The sequence below is a fragment of the Myotis nattereri genome (genome assembly GCF_964212035.1).
Source record: "Myotis nattereri genome assembly, chromosome: 5".
Lineage (NCBI taxonomy): Eukaryota > Metazoa > Chordata > Mammalia > Chiroptera > Vespertilionidae > Myotis > Myotis nattereri.
The window spans coordinates 58,313,633-58,326,779 of record NC_138080.1 but is presented as its reverse complement, the minus strand read 5'-3'; the positions used below and the strand labels follow the sequence as shown (position 1 = coordinate 58,326,779).

Here is a 13,147-nt window from a genome sequence, read left to right as displayed (position 1 = left end):
CAGTGGTACTTTGTTATAGTAGCATGAACACACTAAAACACTCTTCCACCAAAAACTCCCTAATGCATGACTGCACAACCTGAATTTATCCCAAGGTTTCATTACATTCAGAAAATGGTGAGTGCCACAAGTTATCTGTACATAATTCATAGCCATAAATGAAATAAGTGGATACTAATACATTCTTTGTCAACTTAAAAAAATTTTATTTTCTCATCATCATCCAAAGGATTACCTTGAATTTTCTCAAACTTATTTCTTCTCACTGAACTCTAACAGATTATCCTATATAATAAAAGACTAATATGCAAATTGACCTAATGGCAGAACAACCGGTCGCTGTGATGTGCACTGATCACCAGGGGGCAGATGCTCAACACAAGAGCTGTCCCCTGGTGGTCAATGTACCCCCACAGGGGGAGCGCTGCTCAGCTAGAAGCCGGGCTCACGGCTGGCGAGTGCAGCGGCGGTGGTGGGAGCCTCTCCTGCCTCCACAGCAGCACTAATGATGTCTAACTGCCAGCTTAGGCCAGCTCCCTGCAGGGAGCGGGCTTAAGCCATCAGTCAGACATCCCTCAAGGACTCCTGAACTATGAGAGGGCGCAGGCCGGGCTGAGGGAGCCCCCCTCCTAAGTACATGAATCTCATGCACCGGGCCTCTAGTCCTTTTATAATAATACTAGAGGCCCGGTGCACAAAAATTTGTGCACTCGGGGGGAAGAGGGGGATCCCTCAGCCTGGCCTGTGCCCTCTCACAGTCTGGGATCCCTTGGGAGATAACGCCCTGCTGGCTTAGGCCTGCTCCCGGGTGGCAGAGGGCAGGCCCAATCCCTAGGTGCAGCCCCTGGTCAGGCTCAGAGCAGGGCCGATTGGGGAGTTGGGGCACCGCCCCCTGTCACACTCAAGGCAGGGTTGATGGGGAGGTTGCGGCGCCACCCCGTCACGCACAGAGCAGGGCCAATCAGGGGGTTGGGGCTCTGCCCCCTGTCATGCACAGAGCAGGGCCCATCAGGAGGTTGAGGAGCTCCCCCCATCACTCACAGAGTAGGGCTGATAGGGGAGTTGGGGCACCGCCCCCTGTCAACACAGAGCAGGGCGGATCAGGGGGTTGGGGCGCTGCCCTCTATCACCCACAGAGCAGGGCCGATCAGGGGGTTGGGGCACCGCCACTGTCACACTCAGGGCAGGGCCCATGGGGAGGTTATGGCTCTACCCTGTCACACACAGAGCAGGGCCCGTGGGGGGGAGGGGAGGAGTTGGGGCACCACACCTTGTCACACACAGAGCAGGGCCGATCAGGGGGTTGGGGCGCTGCACCCTGTCACACACAGAGCCGCAGGGCGATCACGGGGTTGGGGAGCTCCCCCGTATCAGGCACAGAGCAGGGCTGATCAGGAGGTTGGGGCGCCTTCCCCTGTCAGGAACAGAGCAGGGCGGATAGGGAGGTTGTGGCCCCGCCCCCTGTCATACACAGAGCTACAGGGCGATCAGGGGGTTTGGGCACTGCCCCCTGTCATGCTGATCCTGATGCCAGGAGGCCTCGCGGCTCCGCTGATCCCAGTGCTGGGAGGCATATTACCCTTTTACTATATAGGATAGAGGCCTGGTGCATGGGTGGGGCTGGCTGGTTTGTCCTTAAGGGTGTCCTGGATCAGGGTGGGGGTCCCCACTGGGGTGCCTGGCCAGCCTGGGTGAGGGGATGATGGCTGTTTGCAGCTGGTCACACACCCTTCAGGGTGGTGGTCCCCACTGGGGTGCCTGGCCAGCCTGGGTGAGGGGATGATGGCTGTTTGCAGCTGGTCACACACCCTTCAGGGTGGTGGTCCCCACTGGGGTGCCTGGCCAGTCTGGGTGAGGGGCTGAGGGCTGAAGCTCCCAACTTCTCCTTTTTTTTTTTATTCTGGGCCAGCTTTAGCTCTGGCTCCAGCTCTGAGGCCTCTGCTGCTGAGAGCAGGTATCTGGTTTGTTTGGGTTCTATAATTGAAACAATGTATAACTCCAGCTCTGAGATCCCGGCTCGCTGAAAGCAGGTTTCTGGGGTTTTGTTTAGCTTCTATATTTGTAACAATGTTTCAAACTGCAAGCTCAGAGGCCAGCAAGGCAGGCGGGGACCGTTGGTTTCCTCCATCACTGAAGCAAGCAAGCCTCATGTTAGTTTCAAGCTGCCTGGCTGCCGGCCGCCATCTTGGCTGGCAGTCAATTTGCATATCACCCTGATTAGCCAATGGGAAGGGTAGTGGTCATACGCTAATTACCATGTTTCTCTTTTATTAGATAGGACTAGAGGCCCATTGCAGGAAGATTCCTGCAAGAATAGGGCTTCGCTCCTGTCTCCTCCCCCTGCTTCCTGCCTATGCCTCCTCCCCCTGCCTCCCGCTGCTTCCCACTGCCTGCTGCCTCCCATCTCCCGCCACCTGCCACCCCCCCCCCACGCCCCCGCCGCCTGCTGCGCCCCCGCCACCCGCCGCGCCCCGGCTGCCCTTGTGCCTTGGCTCTGCTCCCGCCTCCCGCCTCTGCTGCCTTGGCTCCATTCCTGTCTCTGCTGCCTCTACTTTGCTCCCTTCTGCAGTGCTTGGCTTCCTTCTACGTTGTTTTCAGTCTTCACTCCCAGCCGGTATATGCAAATTAACCGCCATCTTGGTTGGGTTAATTTGCATATAGTCGCTCTGATTGGCTGGTGGGTGTAGCAAAGGTATGGTCAGTTAGCATCTTTGTCTTTTATTAGTGTAGACTAGAGGCCTGGTGCACGGATTCATGCACCAGTGGGGTCCCTCAGCCTGGCCTGTAGGGATCAGCCAAAACTGGCAGTCCTATATGCCCTGAGGGTTGTAGTAGTGCGCAAAGCAGCAGGCGGCTGGGGAGGAGCCTGAGCTTGGGCAGGCGCCACGCCGCTCCTGCTCATCCTGGCCCCGCTGCGCCTGCCACTGCCACCGCTCGGTAGGCTCGCTGTGGTCTCTGCACGCCCGTCCTAGGGCAATTCCAGTGTGCCCATGACCGAGGAGCGGCGGTGGGCTTGTGCCCAGTCAGTCCTGTTGCTGGTCCCGATCCTGGTCCCAGTCCTGGTCCGGAAGGGGGAGGGGCACACAGGGGGAGTGTCTGTGGGAGAAACTCGCACTGCCACCGCAGCTGTGCTCACCAGCCATGAGCCCGGCATCTGGTGCCCATTGGTCAGCTGAATGGCGCTCCCACTGTGGGAGCGCACTGATGATCAGGGAGCAGCTCCTGTGTTGAGCATCTGCCCCCAGGTGGTCAGTGAGCATCATAGCTACCAGTAGAGTGATCGAGCAGTCAAATGGTCGCTTAGGCTTTTATATATATAGATAAGAAGACAGGTGACAGAGAAAGTACCAAAAAGATGGAAGAGGGTGCTTGGTCACTAAAAGGTCTGTAGGCCCTACTTTGAAGAAGACAAATAATTTACTGGGTTATTATCTTGCCCTTTACCTCAGTAAATTACTGTGAATCTTCTTAAAGCACAGTGCTGCTTTATAAAGCCATGAACCACGTGGTGAAAATTACCCAGTGGAAAGACTTCTCATAAGATCCAAGCAGATGAAATTCTCAGGCCACCAGTCAGAGACAACTTCAGAACAAAGAACTTTATTTCATGCAATTTAGTTAAAACTGTGACTGGATCAATTTTTATTTGACTGCAGACTTGCCAGATAGTATAATCTAAGGAAAGGAGAAACAAATCCTGTGTGTGTTTGGAAAGGGAGGGGTGAGGGGCAGTGATGGAATGATGGTGAGATTGCAATAATGTTTCCTGTGAGGCACCTGCCAGCAATTGATTGGTTGAGCTGTGTTTGTTAAAACACTGCTCTTTGGGCCTCAGAAACAAGAGCTAGTCTTATTAAAGTTGGAATATGTGAATGGAAACTTCTAAAGGGGAAGGGGCAGATTGCGGGGGGGGGGGGGGGGGGGGGGAAGGAAGGTGAAATGAGAGGCCGTTGACCTGCTGGGGATAAGAACCACTCTGAGATGACTGTCCTTGAGTCCAAGCGGTGGGCATTTCAGCCACGTAGCGGTGAGAGGGTGTTTTAGAAGTTCCTTTAAAGTGTGTAATCAAAACAGTGCTTCAAAGCAGGATGATAGTCATAATTACAAGGAGAGGTCAAGAGGGTACAGGGTCTTCCAATACATTCACAACAAGAATGAATTAATTGAGCCACATACCAAACAAGTAGATGCAATTAAAAATAAAGAAGTCTCTTAATTCCTTCAAGTATTAGTCATGCACTTGAGAAGTTGAAGCATCATGAAAAGTCCAATCCCTTCCACTGGCCCTAAAAAACTATTAAAACTATGAAGGCTGTGCTTCAGCGAAGCAGAAAGAACAACCTGCAGCGGTGGTGAGCAGGCCAGAGCCACCACGAGGGCATCCGTGGCCGGTCGGCCACCTCCCTGTGCCTGGACCCCGAGCCTGGTCCGGGGATCAGCTCTCTCCCCCGTTGCTGTCTGCATTCACTACAGACACCTGTTTTCACTCCACAGGCACAAGGCAACCACAGCCATTGGGATCCTTATCCCAGAACGTGAATTTGACATCACAGCTGGATGAAGCTGTGGGAAGAGTATTACGGAGATAAAACAAGTACTGAAGTAAAAGGCCCACTCCTCTTTTCACGGAGCAGGAATGCAGCTCAGCAGATGCCGCATTCTTCCACATTTCCTGCGAATGGCACCGCCCAATGCCACATGAGAAACTTCAGTCACTTTTTTGATTCCTCCCGCTCAGTCTTTTAACCCATCCAATCATTCACCAGAGGCTGTTGATCTTACCTCTTCTTTTGATTCCTTCCTCTCTGTCTTTCAATACGTCCAACCAGCCACCCCAGCTGCTTGTCTATTTCTAGGGTGAGACCTGTGATGCATACGCAGCGAGGTCAATCTTCTGAATGTCCGTGGTCTGCCTTTTTGAAACAGGACTGGACCCATTGTCACTGAGAGCAGCCAGCTGTGACCGCAGGGCCTCCAGCTGGCTGCTCTCGCCTGGAGGAGGCATTCCAGAAAAGAGGGGCATGTTTTGTCCCCAGGTCTTGATGATCAAATGTTTTCAAAACTATTTTCAAATATTTAAACTAGAACCTATTGATGAAGACATATTTATAAAAGCTAATATGCAGGCCTATTCTAATCTCTGTGCGTGATCCATATTGATGGTAACCCTATAGTAAGGAGACCACCGTGGGACAGTGGCGAGTGTCCTGTGGCTGTACATTTTTTTTTAAAAAAGATATGTTTTTATTGATTGCAGAAAGAGGAAAAGAGAGGGAGAGAGAGAGAAACATCAATGATGGAAGAAATCATTGAACAGTTGCCTCCTGCATGCCCCTACTGGGGATCAAGCCCACAACCCAGTCATGTGCCCTGACCGGGGAATCGAACCACAACCTCCTGGTTCATGGGCCAACACTCAACCACAGAGTCACACCAGCCCAACTGGTTGCACATTTTAAAGCTCACAGGCACCATGCTCCACCCTGTCACAGTGCACTGGATAAATCAGCCTGGCTACCCCGGGGTCAGTGGGGTCACATGCTGCAGGTTTAACAAAAAGATATCATCCTTCAATTGTGTGTGTGAGTACAGCAATGCGGAAGCTAAAATTGACATATTTTTATGTAAAGTTTTTCTGTTCTTTGATTTTCAATAAATGTTGGAAACCAGGCAAAAATAAAATAAAAAAGGAGCCCTAGTGCCTTTACTGAGTCATCATCTCTCACCAGGATATTTACAAAATCCTCCCAAACAGCTTCTCTGCCCTCAGCCGCCCTCCATTCTGGGAGCCCCTCCTCACAGGTTCCAGCATGATCTGTCCGAGGCACAAATCTGACCAGGTCCTGTCCTGTATGCCAATGGCTCCCCAAGACCCAATCCTTCACCTGGCTACTGAGGGCCCTCACCACCTGGCTGCACCCCCCACCTTCAGCATCCCACATCACCTCCCACCAGTAAGGGCTCAGCAGAGCGAGCTACTCGCGCCTTTGGGAACACACTGGTCCCTTTGAAGCCTTCAATGCTTGTGAGTCAGCTATGCCTGCACCAGGAGTTAGTCCCCAGCCCAGCAAAGTCTGGCTCATTTTCAAGCCCTATCTCCAATTTCATCGCCTTGGTAAAGCCTTCCCAATTCCCGGGGCAGAATGAGTCATTTCCCCTACTCTGTCCCAAAGCACTTTTATAAATACTTCTATTGCTCCACTCTACCTATTATATTACTTGTTTGCATAGCATATATATCATATGTACATCTTTTTAATATAAAGCTCCCACCATAGTCCAACATGCAGTAGTGTTCAATAAATATACCCCTGGCCTCCCTTTCCTATTAGAATGGGAGTCACCAGGGAAGGGTTCTGTTATTTATTTGTGTGTCTTCAGCGTTAACATGGTGCCTGATACATAGTAGGTGTGTAGTATATAGTTGTTGAATAAATGAATGATTGAATGAAAGGATCCAAGTGAGGCCTGGAATGAACATTATTCTTATTTTATGGTGGGGAAGACGGAGGCCTGAAATAGCACTAGGTAAGGTTTATGGCCAATTCGGGGTGAAAAATAGGGCTGTTTGCCTTTTGAATAGGTGTTTTAACTCAACACAAGAACCGCGATTTAATGATTTTATTAGAGGAAATGTTTGCAGTCATGAGCCTTACCCCCAAAGGTTTCATATCTTACTTCTTCCTAATAACAAGCCACAAGATTATTTTCTTCAACACAAATTCTCTGGCAGACACTTTATTGGTTAACCCAACAAATATTCACAACTTGCCTTTTTTTCTACTCATTCCCACTAGAGAGGTAAGATTTCCTTCTTTTTTATGGTGGAATAATATTCCATTTTATATAAATACTAGAGGCCCAATGCATAATATTCATGCAACGGGCTTGGCCCCTGCAGCTGAGGAGGCTGCCTCTGCCTTGGCCCCCGCTGCCGCGGCTTCTCCCGAAAGTCATCTGGAAGGTCATCTGGTCTAATTAGCATATTACACTTTTATTATTATAGATATAATTTCTTCATTCATTCATCCACTGATGGACACTTAAGTTGCTTCCACATCTTGGCTACTGTAAATAATGCTGCAATTAACATGGGAGTGCATATGTCTTTTTGAGTTAGTGTTTTCATTTTCTTTGGATAAATACCCAGATGTGTAATTGCTATATCAAATGGTAATTCTATTTTTAATGTTTTAAGGAAGCTCCATATTGTTTTCTATAGTGGCTGCACCAATTTCTATACCAACCAACAGTGTACAAGGGTTCTATTGTCTCCACATTCTCACCAACACTTGTTATTTCTTGTCTTTTTTATAATAGCCATTCTGACAGATCTGAGGTGATAGCTCATTGTGGTTTTGATTTGTATTTCCCTGATGATTAGTGATGTTGAGCGTCTTTTCATATGCCTGTTGGCCATTTGTATGTCTTCTCTGATAAAATGTCTATTCAGATTTTCTGCCCATTTTTTAACTGAATTGTTTTTCCCCCATCTCTTGAATCATTTAAGTTCCTTAGATATTGTAGATATTAGCTCCTTACCAGATATACAATTTGCAAATATTTTATCTCATTCAATAGGCTGGTTTTTCATTTTGTTGGTGGTTTTCTTGCTGTGCATTCTCATTGCTTTTACTAGTATAACAATACTTTTCTAAAGCCAATACTACAGGTTTATAGTTGTGAGTACATGAAACACAGAGTTTATTCTTGTATTATTTATTAATGACTAGAGGCACGGTGCACAAAAATCATGTACTGGAGTGGGGGTGGGGGGGCTCAGCCCGGATTGCGAGAGGGCACAGGCCAGGCTGAGGGATCTCACCAGTGCATGATTGGGACAGGGGAGGGATCATGGGAGGGCTCCAGGGCGTGTCTGGCCCATCTTGCTCAGTCCCCATTGGCTGGGCCCCAACAGCAAGCTAACCTACTGGTCAGAGTGTCTGCCCCCTGGTGGTCAGTGCACATCATAGTGAGAGGTTGGGTGGCCTTAGCATATCATTAGCATATTACGCTTTGGTTGGTTGAATGGCTGACTGAATGACCAGACACTTAGCATATTAGGCTTTTATTATATAGGATTGTGTTATTTTTCATATGAACTATAAACCTACTTTTCCCCCCACCCCTGTATATTCTTTTATACAGAGTTTCAGAGGATGTTGTCTCCTACAAGCATTTTATTTCTCTTCATACTCTTATACTCTGATTCCTGGGATATCCATAAATTCCTATTAGATATTATCTGAACAGGTGTCTTTCTCTCTATTTTTCCACTTATGGTCTTTGCCTTGAATATCATTTAAAGATTTTCCTCTTCCTAAAACAGGTTTTTGTTTTACATGAAGTCAGTGTGTTCACAGGGGCAAGCACTTTGTCCTCATTGTGCAGTTGGGGAAACAGGAACAGGGCATAAGGGGAGTCACCCAACACAAGGTGTATTAGCAGTCCCAACATAGCTCTCCCCCTTTATAGTGAACCGAGGCCCCTCATTCACAGTGAGGAGGCTTTAATAACCAAGAGAGGGTATCCCAAACTCTGCCTGTTATGACATCGTGATCCAAGGGGACATGTCTCATTTCATGTACAGAACCTGGGAAGATGAAACCCATCAAGCATTTCTCCAAAAATTTCCATGAAATAAACCATCTGGTAGAATCTGGGAGCTTGACAGACTTGAGAGAACATTAGATCAAGTGTTCTTGGAATCCAGCTCCTTCATTTCTTTGAGGATGAAACCGAGGCATGAAATTCCAGGACTCTCCCACTCCAGAGCACCCAACTTATAGAGGGTTGAGTAACAGAATCAGGGTTTCCACAGTAACTAAGTCACCATCCTGCCCCAAACCTTAGTTCAGGGAGGGACCTTCAGGATCATCTTGTTCAATGTTCCCTTCTTACACATAAGGAAATGGAGGCCCAGAGAACCTAAGAAACTGCTTCAGGGAACCTGGCTAGTGATGCTAGGAGAGCAGAGGCTAGACCCACGGTCTCACTGAAACTCCTCCAAGGCCCATGGAATCAACGCCAAAGTCTACAACAAACCAGGAAGGGGTTTTTCTTCTCCTCCTGTTCTTTGGCTCTGAGTTGAATATTCTTGGTTACAAGTGGACGTGTGCAGATTTAGCAACAGTTCACAGACACTAGGATTTCTTTCCGTCTCTCTTCTCAAAAGTGCCAGCCTAGGATATTTCCAGCCACAGAGAAGTTAGAAACTGCAATGTGGCAAAAATACAAGGAACAAGAGGAAGATCACATGGGAGAATCCTAAAAGCAAATCCCCTCTGAGATAAACCAGCTATTACTGAAGAAAGATACCTTGGACCTTTCACTGACATTTGGGGAGTTCTGTTGGTTTAAAAAAAAAAAAAGACAGAAACAAAACAAACAAAAACAGCCCCCTCGCCCCCAACCATAGCAAACCAAGCAAAAAAGACAGTGGGTGCAAAGGTAAGGACTGTCGTTTGCTTATTCAGTTTTTAACATTACTTAGCGCCCTGACTGGTGTATCATTTGGCTTTGTTGCTGCGTTTTGCTGTGTGAGAAGATCCCTGTATCTCCTGCCAAGACAATCCTCACAAAGAACTATCTCTCAACCTGACTTTGGCAAGGGAAGTGCAGGGAGGGAAGGCTTTATTTGGTTAAAGCCGTAAGCAGAAGATGGGCCAAACTGTGACCTCAGCGCACAAATAAGGGTCCAGATTGACTAAATCTGCATCGGCTGCTCATTGAGGAAGAGGTTTGGGGGCCGCTTGGGTTTTCCATTGTGACAGATGGTATTTTGATAATTTCTTTATTTCATTAGCGAGCCTGGAGAGTTTCAAGGCACATTGCAACTGAAATCCTGAAACCCTCCGCTAGGTGAAAACCTCTCAGGCCAGTTCTAGGCAGAGCATGAGATCTGCTGGCTAGACCCTGTCGCCACCAGCTCTATCTTCTGCTTTCCTGGGCTTTGCGGGGTCTCTGCTGGAAACAAGCCGCTGCCTTCTGCGCGCTGCTTGTGAGTGAAGGAGTCAGCTGTGATTAAGGACTTTTGGGGGGTTAAGTTTTCTATATGCTTAAATTTTTTCCCCTTCTTTTTAAGGGTCACTTTAATTTAAGATAACTTGGTGGGTCCTAAAAGATCTATTATTAGGTTCCTTATGACCACCTCTCTGCAGGTCTTGGTGTAACCAGATAACTATTAAAGGCCACTTTAAACACTCCTCCAAAGTATGGGATTTTCTGCCGGTCAAGATGCCAATTCAAAGAACAGCTGAGATCGCAGAATTCAGCAATGGTTTTTGTGAATCTGCGCCCAATTAGAAACACTGGGTGGAGATTCTTAGACATAAAAGAGTTCACAGCCTTGATCTTCTTTGGGCTCATTTCAAACTTTAATGCTTAACAAACTTAGCGAAGCCCATGCATAGGTCCTGGGAAGATGAAACCCATCAAGCATTTCTCCAAGAATTTTCATAAAATGAACCCATCTGGTAGAATTTGGGAGGGAGCTCTCTGGAGTTTTACTTGACAGAACATTAGATCAAGTAGAGGACTCAGATTTCTTGAAATTCAGCTCCTTTATCTCCATGAGGATGGAGTGGAGGCACGAAAGTCTAGAGCCTCTCGCACTCCACAACTTACAAGGCTGAGTAACAGAATCAAGGTTTCCACAGCAACCAAGTCTTCTTTCTGCTCCAAAGCTTAGTAGTTCAGGCAGGAACCTTAAGGATCCTCTTATTAAATGTTCTCTTCTTAAAAATAAGAAAACCGAGACCCAGAGAACGTAAGCACTTGTCCCACTGTCTCATTCAAGCTCCTCTCAGCCATGAGAAATCCATGCCAAAGTCTACAACCAGACAGGTTTGTGGAACTGGTTCTTAGTAAACATCCTGAGATCAACCCAGAAAAGTTGGACAACATGTTTTGCTCAGTGCAGGGCAACAGTTAGCTTCAACAAATCATTACTGGTTGGCTTTCAACCCGTTAAACTGGTAAAGAACCAGAGAAGTTTTCCACATCTGATTTTATACACAGGTCATTTAAAATCAATGGAAGAAAACCTGCAATCCTCTAGAAAGTGGCTAAGACCTGGTACTCCTAAGTCCAGCGAGGCTGATGACAGAGAACTTGAGAATTTCAGGAAACTGCTCTAAGCATCCAAACATGGGGCACCGCTGCCAGAACCTAGTCCTAGGCCAACTGATGTCCGTCACCTCTATATAACTTAACCTTTAAAAATATCCACTGGGATTTCGGATGTTGCTTCTACATTTTCCCTTTTAGTGGATCCTCAACAAATGTTTACTGAATAAATGAGACAGTCACATCACCAAGATCATGATTGTTGAACTAAATGGCAACCTAATTTTACATAGAAACACAGACATAAATTCACAATAGTGGTTCAGGAGTCACAGCAAAAGGCTTTGGTAATCATCTTGTCAGTTACGTAGATCAATGATGATGGTAGGACTTAAAGTCTTAGCAAATGCCCTCAGAATGTCCCAGTGTTGAGGACATTTATAAATCTTTGCTAGAAAACCATCAGGCTTGGGAGCTGGGTACTTCTTGTGGCTTTGTGGCAGATTCGGCTGGTGGTTTATTCAATATCCAACAAAGCTACAATTATTTTTTTACGGTGGCAATGAGCCCAATTTAAAACATGACTGTGTCTTCCCAGTTTCCACTGTTGTTAAAGGCTCGCAATGAAACACAGTTCTGGCCAATGAGGTATATAGATGGGCGTTCCTAGGGATAGAGGCTCTGACACTCCCCACTTCCTGAAAAAAAGACAGTTTTGAATAAAGGCCTTTCACCCTGGGCTCTTCTTCCTCGGATGTCTGGCGGTGGAGCAGACTTCTTTCACCCATAAAGATGAAAGCCATCTGATAAGGTGGTAGAGCAGAAAATTAGGAGGCGGCTGGGACCTCATGCTGCTGCACCAGCCCTATACTGCCTACTTCTGAATTCCTTATTAAGTGAAAACACACACACACACACACACACACACACACACACACACACACCCAAAAAAACAGAGCCCCATTTGGTTAAGTCATTGTGGTTAAGCTGAATAGAATTCTAACAGATACAGGCTTAATGTATATAACTAGTTTCACCCCATTTGGGCAGTTCATCTCCATTATGCAAAACAATATCAGTTTGTTAAGAGTATATTAAGGGGATAATGCATAATTAAAACAATAGCTATGTTTATGAGGATTTACCATTGTACTAGGCACTGTACTATGTAGTTTCCAAATATTATATTTAACCTTATAACAGCACTATGTGTTAGATACTATTATTACCATTCCCATTTACAAAAAAAAAAAAAAAAAAAAAAAGTATCAGGCTCAGGGAGATTGAACAATGAATTGAAGTTTCATCCAGCTGGTAAGCAGCAGTCTACCCCAAACCCAAATCTGTCTGACTCCAGAGCCTTAACACTTCGTTACGTTATACTATTATACTAGAAAATCAAAGAAGAAACTCTAAGAGTTCTGACTTATTTCACCAGAGACAACTCTATCTGCTGCAATCTTGATTTGTTCTGCTGCCGATTTCCCTGTACTCAACAGGCATAAGGAAGAATGTCTATGATCACATAAATTTAAAGTGGGCTTCATTGGGGCAGCCCAAATGCTTTCAGGACCTAGATGCGGAGAGAACGGTGGAACCTGGAGCCTCCATCTCACTTCTGTTGCCCAGTTCCTTTCATCTTCTTCCGAGGTTTTGATACTGGTGGGTTTCTGCATATCAAACACCTGAGCACCAACTATGTCCATTTTAATTACGAAACTGCTTTCACGTGCTCCAGAGTCAGATCCTACAATGGCTGTTCTTTCAACTTTTCCCAGGAAAGAAAAAGAACCGGCATTCAAGTGTGGAGCTATCTGACGGCTGTATTATGTGATGGGAGATCTCTAAATTCAAAAGTTTCCTTCTAGAGGTTATTATAAAGTATGGGCACATATGAGAACTTCTGGAGGGAAGACGTTACCACTATCTGAACAAACGAGAGAATTACTTCTCTTCCCCAGGTTTATTGCTGAACTAGGTTCTCAGTAAAAATTTATGAAATAAATGAGGAAATGAATAAACTAAATGAAAACAGCAAATCACCCTTGTTAGAGAATTTAACCTTTCCAAACATACTCTA

The 13,147-nt window shown here is 46.6% G+C and overlaps 1 protein-coding gene across 1 annotated transcript in view; it reads right to left on the bottom strand.

The window, feature by feature from the left end:
- The window catches only part of ZNF827 (zinc finger protein 827), a 166,675-nt gene that overhangs the window by 16,436 nt on the left and 137,092 nt on the right, over nucleotides 1–13,147 (bottom strand). The window lies entirely within an intron of this gene.